The sequence below is a fragment of the Suricata suricatta genome, chromosome 16 (assembly GCF_006229205.1).
Source record: "Suricata suricatta isolate VVHF042 chromosome 16, meerkat_22Aug2017_6uvM2_HiC, whole genome shotgun sequence".
NCBI lineage: Eukaryota > Metazoa > Chordata > Mammalia > Carnivora > Herpestidae > Suricata > Suricata suricatta.
The window spans coordinates 13445545-13462150 of NC_043715.1; the positions used below are offsets into that span (position 1 = coordinate 13445545).

Sequence of the window (16606 nt, forward strand, 5' to 3'; positions counted from 1 at the left end):
GTAATTAGACTTATACAGAAATTAGAAGGTTAAGTAACAACTAGTTAATCACCTAATTTCACAGCTATCTGAAGTGGCAATCGTTATATAGCAGCTTATCTATGATACATTCAAGATAAATGATACAATTTATTACTTGCCCATAAGCTAAAACACAGCCTGCTTAATACCTTTCCTTAAATTCCACCTCTATACTACATTATATTGAGGTCCATGCAAAAAAGTAGCTGCCTTTTATATAGGAAATGGATGATTAAGTCTTTGGTGTTGTATCCACAAAATTTTTTAGTTGATAAAGATTTTCCTCCCACTGCAATACCAACTCCAGGCCATGATTACCTTTTTTTTCTTTGAAATGCCTATTTTTCCCAGTCAAATATAAGCTCCTAAAGGCCAGATCTTGTTGGTCTTATTCCCATTACCTCAGAGAAGTAACTTGATAAATACTCCATTTAACTAAATTCTAAATGCCAGAAGCATCTTGGATTTAAAAAAAAGAAAATGCACTTGTCCTTTCCAAAGCACACAAAATAAAGAACATGCACCAGCTACTTCCCAACAGCCATGGGACAGGCATCAGAACTCAACCCAGTCCTCTATTCTATCCAGTTCAGTTAACTCTCTTCCTATTTCTGAACTCCCACTACTTGGCTGTGAACTCTGAGTCACTGACAGCCAGTAGTTAAGAACATATAACCAAAAAGCTGGGGCTACTGCTGCTACGTTGTCCTTCTTTCCCTAAACCTGAAGCTATGTGAGCTCTAACCTAAAAAGAAATCCTAAATTAAAAGCAATTTTTCAATACTAAAATTACCTCCTTTTCTATCCAACACAAAACTGTACTTGAGGGGCGCCTGGGTGGATCAGTCAGTTAAGTGTCCAGCTTTGGCTCAGGTCATGATCTCATGGTTCGTGAGTTTGAGCCCCACGTCTGGCTCTGTGCTGACAGCTCAGAGCCTGGAGCCTGCTTTGGAGTCAGTGTCTCCCTCTCTCTCTGACCCTACCTCTGTCTCTCAAAAAGAAACATCAAAAAATTAAAAAAAAAAAAAACTGTACTAAATTCTTGCTAAAACAATGAGAAAAGATCCAAAAATTTAGATTTCAATTAACGTTACCAGTGATTACTCTGTAACATCCAGGCTCTGAGCTGTTAAGTATGGCTAAGAACACTCAAGGGACTGAAGTTAACACTAGGCAAAACACTCCAAAAGTTACTGTGCTTTCTCTCCTGCATTCTCCATATGGCCTACATTTTTATATTATGCTCCACACAAATGCCCTATTTCAGATTTTTATTGCATATAAATACCTGAATTGCTTTAACTCATTTACAACTTGCAAAACACTATGACCAAAGTAGTAAGAAAGCTTACACCAAATTGATCAACAGTATTAATTGATCACACTTTTACTTTCCAATATATCTTACATATACCAGCTGTCACTAATCTGACTTAGCTAGGTTCTTTTTACCCTCTTTGTGTTTTTGTGGTTTTCTTTCTTTTTAGTATTGGGCGGCGGGGCGGGGGGAGGCAGTACAAGTCTATTTCCACAGTATCAAGAAATGTGCTCATAGAAGGGAAATGTTCTACAGAGTGAAGAAAAGGGAAGAGAAGTGTTAGTACATCACTGCTTGAATAAGACAGATTGGATCTGGGGGTATTTTGGTCACTGCGGAGGTAGACACCATTGTGGGACAGGGATAGTTCTCTCATCAGGTTTCACCATGGCCTAGAATGATGAAACATTCACGATTATTCAATTTTATATGCTCTGGCTTCAGGCTCATAATGCAACTTAGTGATTCTTAATCCTCTTTTCAAGTATCTTGTCTCCCAAATTCCTTCAAGGGTGCCCTGGAAAGTAGACATTAATTCAAAAGGAAAAACAGCCCCTTGTGAATTATAACATTGTTATTCTAATTCACACATCAGTGAATCTGATTACGCTAAATCATCTCTAGATGAAATACTAAAATGTACTTTCTCGATCTTCAAGGCTAAGGGAATGTTGTCAAATGTGTGACCACATCAAGATACCACCACACCCAGTCTAGGCAGCCAGCTGGCATTCCTCTAAGTCTTAAGTCCAATTCTCCCTAAAATGCCACAATAATTAAAACCATCTCCTTTAATTATCCATAACCAAAATTCAATGAAACTGAGAATTTAAAAACAGATGTATATAAATACAAATATGCCTACTGAACAATTCAACAGCATTAAGATGCATGAAACTAAAGGCCAAATAAATTATAAACATGATCATTATCTAATTCATCACTAATAAAATAAAAAGCAAACTTTTACTCTCTCAACATACTATTATTTGCAAAAATGTCCTAAGGAACCCACACTTACCAAGAATTGTCACAAAGTTCTCAGGAAAAAAATCTTGTTTTTTAAAAAAGATATGCCCCAGGGCACCTGGGTGGCTCAGGCACAGTAAAGTGTCTGACGATGGCTCAGGTCATGATCTTCCTGGGTTCGAGCCCCATGCTGGGCTCCATGGTGACACTGAGCCTACTTAGGACTATCTTTCCCTGTCCCTTCCCCTGCTCAGGTGCATGCACGCTCTCTCAAAATAAATAAACAAACTTTAAAAAATAAATAAAAGATATGCCCCAAAGAATATAATATATGTTAAGGAAGATACATTATCTGTGCCATGTAGAAATATAGAGGCCTTTTTAATTTCTGTACATTTTCTGCTATATTTTAAATAAAGAACGTGTATTACTTGAGCAATAAATTGTGCTTTGAAAATTCAAAGTAATAAAAATCATAATGGCCTAGTAAAGCAAAACTGTAAACTTTCAAAATAACAAGATAACATTCGTCCTGAAAAGACAGAGTCACATTTATTTAAAGGCATTTTCTGCAGGATGACATTAGAAAGTTTACTAGAAAATTACTAGAAAGTGATTTCAAGCTAAGATAACAAAGCTTCCCTAGCATATTCTTCCTAAATCCAAGTTCTGTTCATTCTGGATAGCAAGAAAGGGAGGGATGGGGATCTGGTCCACAGCAATTAAAGGTCCATTTTTAACCCATGTTTCTGACATTAGTTAGAAATAGAGAGGGAAAAGTCCCATTGACAATAATGTCAAAAACTATAAAATATCTAGGAAGAAATTTAGCAAGAAAGGCATAAGAATCACATGAAGAAGACTATTAAATCTAAGAACCTTTTACTGAAGAACCTAAAAATGAAACAGGACCTAAACAAATGGAAATTCATAAGGAAAAATTATAATTTAAAATGTCAGGCCTCTCAAAATTAATATATGAATAATGCAATTCTTAAGCGTGGACTTTTTCTGAGGTTTTCTGAACCCAAAGAATTATTTTCAATCAACAGATATAAGAATAAATGTTCAAGAATAATCAAAAAAATAAAGTACAGTGATAGCTTTTCTTTAAAAAAAAAAAAAAGTTTATTTATTTATTTTGAGAAAGGATAGGTGAGCAGGGGCACGCAAGCAGAGGAGGGGCAGAGAGAGAATCCCAAGCATGCTCCACACTGTCAGCACAGAGCCCAACCAACATAGGGCTCGAACTCATCAACTGTAAGAACATGACCTGAGCCAAAACCAAGAGTCAGATACTTAACTGACTGAGTCATCCGGGCACCCCAGAGAGGTGCTTTTAACAGAGTGTAACTTTTTACAAAGATATTATACTCAAAAAACTAAAATAAAAAAAAAAAACCTAAGGAGAAAAAAAGAACAAGAAATAGAGCAAACATATATGGAAACTTTTAAGATAGCATTTAATTCATTGAGGAAAGGATGGTTTATTTAGTCTTCATGTAGTTAGCTCTCTATACAAAGGAAAACTGTATAAAACTCCTTGCTTCATATAAAAGTTAATTCCAGATGAATAAATACATGTGTCATAAAACAAAGAATTAAAATACAATAAGGCGTTCCTATAAGATGAGGAAAAACAAGTGAACCAAGAAACGAAAAATGAACCAAGAACATGAAAATTCTCAATAAAGGAAATCCAAATAGCAAAAAAAAAAAAAAAAAAAAAAAAAAAAAAAAAAAATCAGAAGAGGCTAGCTTTAATTATAGCCAGGAAAATTAAAACTAAGACAAACTGAGAGAGTAGTCATCATCTGACAGACCAGTAAAAATTACTTATATCTAATGATACGATGATATAGAAAACCCACTGCTAGTAGAGGTGGAACTTATGATAACCCACTTAGAGAAAACTCTGGCAATAAAAACATTTAAAGTATATGTCCTTTAGCCCAGAAATCCCACCTTGGAGACTCCAGTCTGTAGAAATAAAAGTGGCAGTACAAGTGACATGTACAAATACAAGGAGACATGGACAAGGAGTTTATTGTACCACTGCTTGTATTAACAAACCTAAACATTTGTAAGAAATCTAGAAACAACCTAAACATTTGTAAGAAAATAACCAATTAAATTATATATGGTACACATCCATATTATGATACATAATAGGGACACTTAAAAAAAACAAGATTGAATTTTATTTACTGACCAGGATATGTTAAGAAAAGCTTATTAGAGAGTGACATAAAATATGATCTCCCTTTTGTAAAAACAAAGACTCCATACATAAGTGCATATTTATGTTAGTACACACAGCACTTGACCAGCCATGGAGGGAAATAATGAAGTATACCCATAACCTGGTAAAATGGCTAGAGAGTAACACTGAAGAGAAGGAACGAAATGATAATTTAAAATATATTTTTAGATCTTTTTCATTTATTATAATGGACACCTATTATTTTATAAATTAAAAATATTTTTTTAAAAAACCTTAGGATGGGGCACCTGGGTGGCTCAGATGGTTAAGCATCTGACTTTGGCTCAGGTCATGATCTCATGGTTCATGGGTTCGAGCCCCACGTCAGGCTCTATGCTGATACCTAGCTAAGAGCCTAGAGCCTGTCTTCGGATTCTGTGTCTCCCTCACTCTCTGACCCTCCCCTGCTCATGCTGTCTCTCTCTCTCTCTCAAAAATAAATAAAATGCTTTTAAATTTTTTTTAAATAAATAAACCTTAGGATTATAAAAGTGTATTATTCAAACAAGAGGGAAAAGACAATAACAAATCACTAAACTGCATCAACGCATTTCCATTTGGGGGTAAAGCCTGAAATTCTCAACTTACTATTAGTTTCTTTAGTATAATGAGTTTTCATATTAAAAATTCAAAAGGAAAAAATTGGCGGGAAGTGTAGATTTCTTTGTTGACACTAGAAACTTTTGCAAAAGCTCCTGAATGTCTCTGTCTGTTAAGCTTCTGACTCTCAATTTTAACTCAGCTCAAGATCTCAGGTCATGGGGTGCCTGGAAGGCTCAGTCGGTTATGCATCTGACTTTGGCTCAGGTCATAATCTCACAGTTTATGGGTTCAAGCCCTGAGTCGGGCTCTGTGCTAACAATTCGGATCCTGATGCCTGCCTCAGATTCTGTATCTCCTCCTCTCTCTCAAAAACAAACAAACATTAAAAAATTTAAAAAACAAAAAATAAAACATAAGATCTCAGGTTGTGAGACTGAGCCCCACGTTGACTCCGTGCTGGGCTTGGAGCCTGCTTAAAACTTTCTCCCTCTCCCCTCCCCAACTTGTGCCAAGCTCTCTCAAAAAAGAATCTCATTAAACCATGAAGAGAAGAGTAATGTCAACTTCAGAAGTAATCATCTAAATATTTTCAATGATATATACATATATATTTTAGGTAGAGAGAGAGAGCGCACACGAGCAGGGGAGGGGCAGAGAAGAAGACAGAATCTTAATTAAGCAGGTTCCATGCTCTGTGCAAAGCCAGGCTTGGGGCTCAAACCCACAACCCTGGGACCATGACCTGAACCAAAATCAACAGTCCTACACTCAACTATTGAGCCACCCAGGCACCCTTATGTTTTCTAAACCTGAAAGCAAACTTCACTGACATCAATTCTGTAAGTCACCAATAAATACCCTGCAGTAGCTTCTCATAACTCATGGCTCTAACTGCTTTTGGCTTGGGCATTAACCAATTACCATATATATATATATTTGAGTACCTGAACAATTTTTCCATATTATTTTATTTTCATCCATACTACCTATTCCACAGAGTAGCTAAGTGCCAGATACTGTGATGTGTACCATGTAAGTCATAAATCAGATAGTTCTTGTCCTCTGAAAGCTCCAGAAAAGGTAGACAATTCAAGTACTTTAAAGAAAGCACTACACCCTTTGCCAGGGATTGGAGTGGAAGGAACAGGTTTACTAGGTGGAAGGGAGAAAAGAAAAGCATTCCAGGTACAGACAGGCATAACAGGTACAAAGAGAATTAAAGAACACGAAGTATTCAAGAAACAGTAAAAAGTTCAGTGTGTGTTCGGGTACCTGACCAGCTCAGTCCATAGAACATGTAACTTTTGATCTTGGGGTCATTGAGTTCAAGCCCCACATTGCGTATAGAGCTTACTTTTAAAAAATTTAAAAGTAAGTAAATAAAGTTCAATGTGTATAAATAAAAATAACACAACCAGAAGCTACTAAATGCTTCCTCGTTCTACTTTCTTAAATAATCAACACGATTTATTAGGCTTTCATCATGGAATGCTTCTAAAGAAAATATAAAGCCCAACTTTCACTAGTAAAGACAAACAAACAAACATCACAACACACAAAACATACTAAAGATCACATATATTGAGTGCTATCAGAAAAAGAAGCTCTTCTCACAACAGCTTGCCGTCAATAAATCATACCGAAAATCTCAGACCTACAAAGATACAGGGTGCCTAAATATTTTCAGTTAGTTTCCCCATTTATCTCAAACCAGTATTTTCACCATATTTTAAAACTATGATGTTTTCAAAAATTTCAAAAAGTGGGAAGAGAACCCAATCTTTTGTGCAGACTTTAAAAAGGAATCTAAAAAAATTAACTTCCCTTCCCTTTCTTCAGCTTGAAACGGAATAATTTCCCAATAGTGATGACTAGTAAAGAGCTTCAGTAAATTGAGCTGTAAAAACACTAATGGAATTCCTTCTACTTTGAGATGTACAACTATATGATCATTTACTAAAGTTAGAGCTTTTAACCCAATAGTGTACATCATCAATTCTAGATCAGTCTCATTTGTAACCCAAAGGTTTGTAAGGAGAGAAGTACAAATATTGTACAGTTCAAAAGATCTAAATTCATGTCTTTCTCATATTTACTCTTCACAAAACTCCATAACATTAACTTCAAAACCAAACAAGCCAAAAAGCCTAGGATGCTCAGTAAAACACATTACAGCTAGCTACAAGAAAGCTAGTGTGACCAAAGCACCTGCCTATCAGGTTACACCATGACTGTTGCAGTCTAACAACAGAGAAAGAGAGTAAAAACTACTTGCCTTTAAGATGTCTTTAATTATTTATAAAGTACAAAGGTCACATGTTTTCTTCCTCTTTTAAAATACTACGGTTTATTCTTCTGAAGCCTATTTTTCACTGACAACATTTATAACCTACTAATTTTCTCCAGTTGTCTGAGTAAACAAAAAATGCAAAACTTCCAAGTACCTAATGAAAAAGCACTTCTCATTTCCACCATATTATCTTAAACCTTGCCCTTTTATACAAAAGTGTTAGTTAATGCTGACTCAACAAGTTTGGCAAGAGTGAGGGTTTTGTTGTTGTTGTTATTGTACTTCTGGACCCTTCTAACTTTGACAAGAGATTGTTTTTATAGAAACCAAAACTCGGGCCAAATTAACTGTTTTGTGTTACTCTTTCAATGAAAAAAAAAACTTTTATGTATTTTCAAGGTAGAAATGAGTGCCTTCACTGATATAAAATTTTCTACACAAAATGGCATATGGAAAAATCCTAATGCTTTTTGACAAAGATAAAATTTTCAAAACCTATATGCAAGGTATAAAAGAGCTGAGATATATTTATACGTTCTCTTAATTTTAAAATTAGTTGTAGGGCACTTGAGTGGCTCAGTCGGTTAAGCGTCTGACTTTAGCTCAGGTCATGATCTCACGGTCTATGGGTTCAGGCCCCACATCGGGCTCTGTCCTGACAGCTCAGAGCCTGCTTCAGATTCTGTGTCTGCCTCTCTCTCTCTCTCTCTCTCTCTCTCTCTCTCTCCTTCCTCTGCTCACGCTGTCTCTCAAAAATAAACATTAAAAATAATAATAATAAAATAAAATTAGTTGTTACTTTTGGGGCACCTGGATGGCTCAGTTGGTTAAGCATCTGACTTCGACTCAGGTCATGATCTCATGGTTCATGAGTTCCAGCCCTGCATCGGGCTCTGTGCTGACAGCTCAGAGTCTAGAGCCTGCTTTGAATTCTGTGTCTGTCCCTCTCTGCCCCTCCCCAACTTGTGCTCTCTCAAAAATAAATAAATGTAAAAAAAAATTGTTTTTAATTAGGTGTTACTTTAAATCTTATCCTCCATGAAAAAAACTGGATAAAAGTAACAAAGGGATGAAAGGCCAAAATCAAGAACTGGAAATAACTCATAAAGCTGAAAATGACTGAATTTTAAGCAAAAAAATAGCTGAACAAGTATTTGCAGTTTACAGAAAGGTAAGGTAATAGTTTAGATTCTCTGAAACTAAATCTAAATAAGAGTTTGAAAGTTTTGCTATCAATTAAGTCCTGCTTTATACACAAAATTTTTAAATCCTCATCGAATAAAGGGATTAAGCATTTCAAAAATCTGTTTTGGTATGTAGTTTTTTAATTCAATTTTTTAATTAAAAATATCTTTTGGAAAATACTCAACTCTTTCAATATGTATACAGCTTTTATAAATCACAAAAAAACTTGCACTTTTGTTTTTGTATATCACTGATTTCAAGATTACTTTTCAAATAAAGAGAGGGGGTGAAATATCACCAAGGTATTGCTGACAATTTTTGTACATTATAGTTTCACTCTAACATTTACTCTCAAGGGGCGCCTGGCTGGCTCAGTCAGTAGAGCATTCAACTCTTGATCTCAGGGTCATGAGTTTATTTGAGGCCCAAGGTGGGGGTAGAATGTACTGATAAAATTCACTCTCAATTCTAGCACTTGGTGGAAGTGAAACACATCAAAGAACAAGCAACTGCTCCCAAAAGAAAATGATTTGAAGTTCCTTAAACAATAATGTTAACTTCGAGTATAATCCCACAACACTAGACAAAGTAGACATTCAAGTATGTGATCAATCAACAGTATGCTACACAGAACTTTGCTTATAATTTGTAAGGCAAAAAGACACTCTCCAACTGATTGCAAACCACCTAAGAATGAATGACGTTTAACTTCCAATAGCATGAAATGAGCGGAGTTAAATAACACCTATATAATAGTTATTTTAATAACCTTGTTTCAAAAAGGTAACTCAGGAATGGAGTATTTCAGTAACTACATAGAAGTACTTAATAAATGAATAAGCATTCCTTAGAGGTTCAGGGGGTTGACAGTTCCTTTAAACCAAAAGAGAAATTTGCCCTCTTGACAGTAAATACACAAATACTAACATTTTTTAAGTCTCCTAAAAAAAAAATAAAAATAAAAATAAAGTCTCCTTAAAACAAACAACAAGAACACTGTTTACAATGAAAACATTCAATCTTCTATGGAGACATCATATGACCAGTACAAGAATTTATCTACCTGATAAGAATAATACACTTAGACATGGATTATTAAAAGATCTGATCCAAGTTCAAGTTATAATTCTATTTCACTTTTCTCTTCATCCCTCTGCACTGAGTTCATCAAGTTACAAATTTAAATTTCAGCAGTCAGTAGCTGTAATCTCAAATTATTTCTCTTCTGCAGATTTAAAAGCCCAGGTTGAGATGAAATAGAGGTGATTCAATCACACTCACCTAACTTGAAATGTAGGAAATACTCAGTGAATTGCTGTGAAATGCTTTTCATTCAAACATGCTATTTTGCAAACATACTTTAAGTACAGCATAAAAGTAATGAGATTATGGATATCTGGAAAGCCTGTATTTTTAAACCAAAACTTAGTGTGTAGTCTGACAAGTATTTTGGGGAACAGTGGAAGCGAATATTTAAAATTCAACTATCCCCAGAAAATTCTAACACATAAAGTCAATTTAAGTATTTTTTTAGAATCGGTCAACAAAGATCAACACCTTCAAGTTAAGATCACTAAGAAATCTTCACTCGCTCCTCTCTTCTGATAACTAATCCTTACAACAGCCAAGAAAAGTTACTTCCCTTTCTACCCACGGCAGATGAAGATCCTTCTCAGGCAATTTCCATGCCCAGGGTTATATATCACCAATACAAATACGTAAGTTGTCAATAAGCACCAAATAACTAAAGTGTTCAACACACGAAGGGAGTTCACCAATGAGAAAACATGACAGCCTCCTCCCTAGCCAGCCCCCCAAAAAGCCATTTAATCAGCTTCGCAAACATTTACTGCTGAAGTATACTCTGAGCGAGTGGTTCGATGGATCCCCTTCACCAAATCCTAACTGGGAAACATAACCCATCGTCCTCTTTCAGACTGTCAAGAAGATCCGGATAATCAGAAACTGACGTCCGCAGGATCAGGAGTTTGAGAGAAGGGGAAGCAGTGTACTCGCAGGTGAGTTGGGGGTAGGGGGGAACCCTGAAAATCGGAAACGAAGTTGGTCGGAAGGTTAGAAAGAGGCGAGGTCGATGTCCGGTTCAGAAAGGACGGCACTGCAGGGCAGACAGCGATTAACTGAGCATTTGGAAGAGCTAAAGAGAGTTCTACGAAACACCTGACCGGAGTACAAGACACAAGAACGCTGGGATATGGCTCAGAGAAGACACGCGGGGGTGGGGCCCGCCCCGCTAACCCTGCTCCCTGAATGAACCCTCAGACGAGGATCGAAGCCCGAGAAAGTCAATGGGTCCAAAGGAGGCCCGCACCAGCTGGGCAACGCCACAGCACAGAACGCAGACGCGCGCAGAGCCTCCTGGTCCGAGGCCTCGGGTCGGCCCTCAAGAAGTCGGAGCAGCCCCTGGGGCTCCGGGCCCCTCCTGGGCCAGCCTCTGTCCTCTCTTATCACCCCCAAAAGCCTAGTACCGGACTCATGGGATTGACAGGAAGCTTCCGGCCGAGCGCTCCTGGCAGGCACGGGGCAAAAAGAGCAATAAGTCCTTAGCGCCGCGAGTGACACTCACCGGCCCGAAACCTCGAATGAAACCAGCAGCTCCGGGGGCGGCGGCAGCAGTGGCAGCAGGAACCGAACATCCAAAATGGCGGCTCCCTCGGCCTCACCACCGCTACTGCAGGCGGAAGGATCCTTTTAGAAAGGAGGGAGTTTTTTAACTAACTTCGCACACTATCGCAAAAACTTTGGCCTCTACCTCCCTCTCTGTGTCTATTCCGCGTTCCCTGGAAGTAACTTCTTGTGTGCCTCTCTCCTGTTACCCAAAAACTCGAACCTCGCCGAGGACTATTTGCCAAGGAGGAGGTGACTGCTTCCAGCAGAGCGACGCAAAGCGTAGCAAGGTACAGGGCGGTCACTGATGACGCGAGACGCTGCTGCCGAGTCACCGCTGCGAAGAGTCTGAGAGAGAAAGATCCGGTCGACCCTGGAAGCCTACGAATATTGGTTCCGCTTGCGGGGGAGGAGGAGGCTGAGCTATCAGGAAGCCGCGGGGCCACCTAAAAAGGGCCGGGCTATCAAGGTATAGGAGGAAGTGGGCGAGCCGAGGCGAGTCAGGTAGGTGGCGGCTGGGAACTAACACAGAAAATCTCGTGTTTGAGACTTGAGGTTTCTGTAACTCACTTCAAGAACATGCTCCAAGTCGTCTTGGAATCTACAGTTTTATGGTATCGCGGCAAGGTATTTTTTAGAGTTAGAGGATGATACAGAAGAATGGATTCCAAACGCAGAACCACCGCTCCACATCCTGCATCGTACAAGTCCTGTAATCTCTCAGGGCCGAGTTTCCTCGTATGTAAAAACAAAGGATTTGGACTAGTGAGTGATAAAACTCTTAAAGAGTGGGCTGTGTCTCCATTAACTAATGACCTGAGCCACAGACAGTCTACCCAGACAGTTCTAGCTTGATAAATAATTATGAACACCTGACAAAAATATTTTACACGTGAACGGTCAAAAGGGTCATGATATTTTGGCTCATTTAAGGAAAGGTGACCTACCTACCCTAAAATCCTTCAGGTAGATTGGCGGCAGAGTAGTACTGAAAGTGAATAAAGCACAGCACCTGGCTGGATGCCAAACAGAACTGAACTAACCACAAATCTTAAGTTTAGGACCTGTCAGAGACACGAAGTTACTCTTTTTTACTCAGCCACTTTTATGCAGAGATTTCAAAACATTTTTTAGAAATTGAACTCAGGAGCACAAGTTTGCTCTTGAACTATTAGGGCTTAACAAGTGACAAAGGCCAGGAGAATGATAGTAATTATCATTTACTGTTTTTAAATATTGATATCACATTGTTTATAAAAGCATCTTCCTATGTGTAACCCAATGTGATCCTCCTACCATCCTCCTAAATCAGATTAGTCAATTCATCTAAACTATTTCTTGATTGTCCACCACCAAGTAACAGTAGTGCACTGTGTCTTAGAATTTACAGAAGTGTTTTTATATACAGTTATTCATTTGCTCCTCACCTATCATGAGCTTGCAAACCATACAGGCATTATAGTGTAGTAGTTACAAGTATTGGTTTCTGGTGCTAGACTGCCTGGGTTTAAAATGCTGTTCTTCCTGGGGTGCCTGTGTGGCTTAGTCGGTTGAATGTCCGACTCTTGATTTTGGCTCAGATCATGATTTCCTGGTTCATGGAAGTGAGCCCTGTGTCAGGCTCTGCGCTGATACCTCAGAGCCTGCTTGGGATTCTCTCTCTCTCTCCCTCTCTCTCCCTCTCCCTCTCCCTCTCCCTCTCCCCCCCTCCCTCCTGACCCTCCCCTACTTGAGTGCTCTCTCTCTCTCAAAATAAATAAACTTAAAAGAAAAATTTTTAATGCTGCTCTTCCTTTCTTTATTGTATGACCTGGAACAAATTACTTAACATCTCTGAGGATTTCTGAACCTCAGTGTACCTGTTTGTAAAATAGAGTTAATAATAGAAGTAGCATTGGCACCTTAAGGCTGGTGTAATAATCAAATGAGCTGATACACTTAAAGTACATAGAAGAGTGCCAGGCACATGGTAAGGGCTCAATAAATAGAAGTTCTCTTTAGAATAAATATTATTTTACTTTTAGTGTAGTTTCCAGGGAAGAAACTTGGAGCCACTATCCCTGGTCTGTGTGCATACTGCCTCAGTAAAAGCTCACTACAAAGCAAGTGTTAAATGCTGTTTTATTTTTTACTTTTGTGTGTGCTTTTTAAATTTTTTTGATTTTTTTTTTTTTTTGAGAGAAAGAGACAGAGACAGAGTGCAAGCCAGGGAGGGACAGAGAGAGAGGGAGACACAGAATCCAAAGCTGAGCTATCAACACAGAGCCCAATGTAGGGCTCAAACTCATGAACGTGAGATCACACCCTGAGCTGAAGTTGGACGCTTAACCAACTGAGCCACCCAGGCACCCCTAGTTTTTTGTGTGAAAATGAACATTTTTTTCAAATTTCCTTTGGTTAGCCAAAACTGGTACTAATGTAGGCCATCCACAAAATCAAAGTGGCCTAATGTGGACTTCTGAAAAGTGAGGGGTAACTATATATCTTTTAGCCTGTATAGTAATCATTTAATAAATATATTGCCTGAGTCTACCACACCACACTGTCCTGGGTGCACATAATCTGTTATAGACATTTCATTTTTTTTAATGTGTATTTATTTTTCAGAGAGAGAGAGACAGAGAGAGGGCATGAGTAGGGAAGGAGCAGAGAGAGAGAGACAGAATCTAAAGCCAGGCTCCAGGCTTTAAGCTTGTCAGCACAGAGCCTGACTCGAGGCTGGAATTCACAGACCACAAGATCATAACCTGAGCTGAAGTCAGATGCTTAATCAATGGAGCCACCCAGGCACCCTTGTTATAGGCATTTCAAAAGAGGCTGTCCTACCCTCCTTTATCTAATTAAGGAAAACTAGATTTTTTTAAAAATCCTCCAACACATAAAAATATCAATGATATTATCACTCAGCAGATAAATAACAGTTCCAAAAGAAGCAGAAAAATGACAGATCGTTGGGCTCCAGAGTCATGAAAAACCTTTGAAAGACATGGCATGTCAGTTGGAATGTGTGGTATCAGAGGGACCCTCTTTTGGGGACTTAGTTGCAGGGGGTTCTTAAGTGACTCAGTATCAGCAGCTGAAGCCGGAAGACCTTGACAGCAGATAAGGAAACTTACCCTGCACAACTGTGGTCAGCGTCTTTCACAAGGAATTCTTCCTGCTGCTCCACATGCCAGAGACCTCAGCTAAGAAAGGAGAGTGAAGGAGACACAGCCCTGTCGGAAACACTGTGACGTGAGTCAAGGAGGTGGCTCTACTCATTTGAGTCACCTGAGTCTATAAATAAGCCCGAAAGTCAGAGAGAAATTAGTCCCTCTGTTGTTTATGTAATGTTTTCACAAAAAGCATTTTTATAGTTCTTTTAAGCATGGTGCCTAATCACACTTTATTCTGGTCTGAGAAAAGAGTTTAGGAATTAATCTTTCAGTTGTGGCATAAGAGCTAGAAATGATGTAAAAATTTAAATTCTAACAGCCAACTCTATACACTCTTTGGCCTCCTACCAAGACCATTAGGAAATCTGTATGTCCCTTCAAAGTAAAGACCAAAGCCTATAGGATGCAAGGTCCAGCCAAGCTCCTTCTTTGATTTAGAGATTTAAAAGAGGCAGTCCTGGGGTGTTTGGATGACTCATTGAGTTAAACGTCTGACTTTGACTCAGGCCATGATCTTAGGGTTTGTGAGTTCAAGTCTTGCATTGGGCTCTGCACTGTCAGCTCAGAGCCTACTTGGAATTCTCATTCTCTCCTCTCTCTCTGTCCTTCCCACACTTGCACATTCTCTCTCTCTGTCTCTCAAAATAAATAAATAAAAACTGAAAGAAAAAAAGGCAATCCAGAGTCTGCCAATGGAAACATTTTATGTCATACTTGGTTTGTAAATGATTCTGTATTATGTTGGCACTTTCGGAGTGAAAACTCTTACCAGATATGAAGCTGCAGCCAACTGAAACCTCAACTTAAGGAAGTGGTGCCATTCTCTAGTCTAGGGAAGATAAAACTGTGGCCACCAGAGAAGGATGCACCATTCAGAAAGTGGGCAGAGCTTCTGACTCATTTCCTACTCAAGTAATTCTATTAATATGGGCACCTATATTTGCCTAGAAGTTTCCATGGTAAATTGATTTTGTTTTCCTTCATGTGCCTAGCCCCATCCTTACTCCTCTAAAATCAGGCAGTTCTGCAATTTGTTTTATTTTTATTTTTAAAAAATTTTTTGATGTTTTATTTATTTTTGATAGACAGAGCATGAGAGGGGGAGGGGCAGAGAGAGAAGGAGACACAGAACTGGAAGCAGGCTCCAGGCTCTGAGCTAGCTGTCAGCACAGAGCCCCACGCGGGGCTCAAACCCACGAACGTGAGATCTGACCTGAGCCGAAGTCGGAGGCTTAACCGACTGAGCCACCCAGGCGCCCCTGCAATTTGTTTTAAAATTAGGTTGGGGGCGCCTGGGTGGCTCAGTCTGTTGAGCTTCGTTCTTCAGCTCAGGTCATGATCTCACAGTTCATGGATTTGAGCCCCACATTGGGCTGTGTGCTGACAGCTCAGAGCCTGGAGCCTGCTTCAGCTTCTGTGTCCCCTTTTCTCTCTGCCCCTCCCCTGCTCACTTGCTCTCTCAAAAATGAATAAACATTTAAAAAATTAAATGAATAAATAAGTAAATAAAATTAGCCTAGAAGGGGTGCCTGAATAGCATTAGTCAGATGAGCATACAACTCATGATCTCAGGGTCGTGAGTTTGAGCCCCACATTGGGTGTAGAGATTACTTAAATAAAACTTTAAAAAAAATAAATAAACCTGGGAAGGCCAAGAAGTGTTGGGACATACACAGTAACTGGGGCAGCCAGTCGGGTACCCAGTTGAGGAAACACCAAAATCCTCACACGTTCCAGAGGATAATCTAGGATCGAATAGGTGCCAGGTGAGACACCGTACTCCGCAGGAGAGGCGGCCAGCTTGCCTTGGATTTGGAAGATCCTCCCTCTGACCTTATATTCTTTGGAAAACTTGTTTTTTATGAGAAGGGGGAAATCCTAGAATGAAACATTCCAGATCAAACTGATTTTTTTTTAAACAGAGAAGTTGGTCTATAGGTATCACTTTGTTACCTGCAAAAGGGGCAGTGTAAAATAGGATTCTGAAACAAAGATTTTTGCATAACCAATAATTGGATTTTAAAATTAATTTGAGGTGTGCCTGGGTGGTTCAGTTGGTTGAGCATCTGACTCTTGATTTCGGCCCAGGTCATGATCCCAGAGTTGTGAGATTGAGCCCTGAAGTAGGCTCCATGCTGACATCTAGGAGCCTGGAGGCCACTTCAGGTTCTGTGTCTCCTCTCTCTCTCTGTCCCTCACCTGATTGTGCTCTCTTTCTCTCAAAAATAAATACACAA

At 39.0% G+C, this 16606-nt stretch overlaps 1 protein-coding gene across 2 annotated transcripts in view; it reads right to left on the bottom strand.

Annotated features, from left to right (window-relative positions):
- The window catches only part of AP1G1 (adaptor related protein complex 1 subunit gamma 1), an 82637-nt gene extending 71129 nt beyond the window's left edge, over positions 1 to 11508 (bottom strand). For both annotated transcript variants that reach the window (XM_029926166.1, XM_029926165.1), the window contains exon 1: positions 11174 to 11508. The gene's annotated coding sequence lies outside the window, so the exon portion shown is untranslated. The remainder of the gene's footprint in view (positions 1 to 11173) is intronic.
- Positions 11509 to 16606: the final 5098 nt, after the last annotated feature.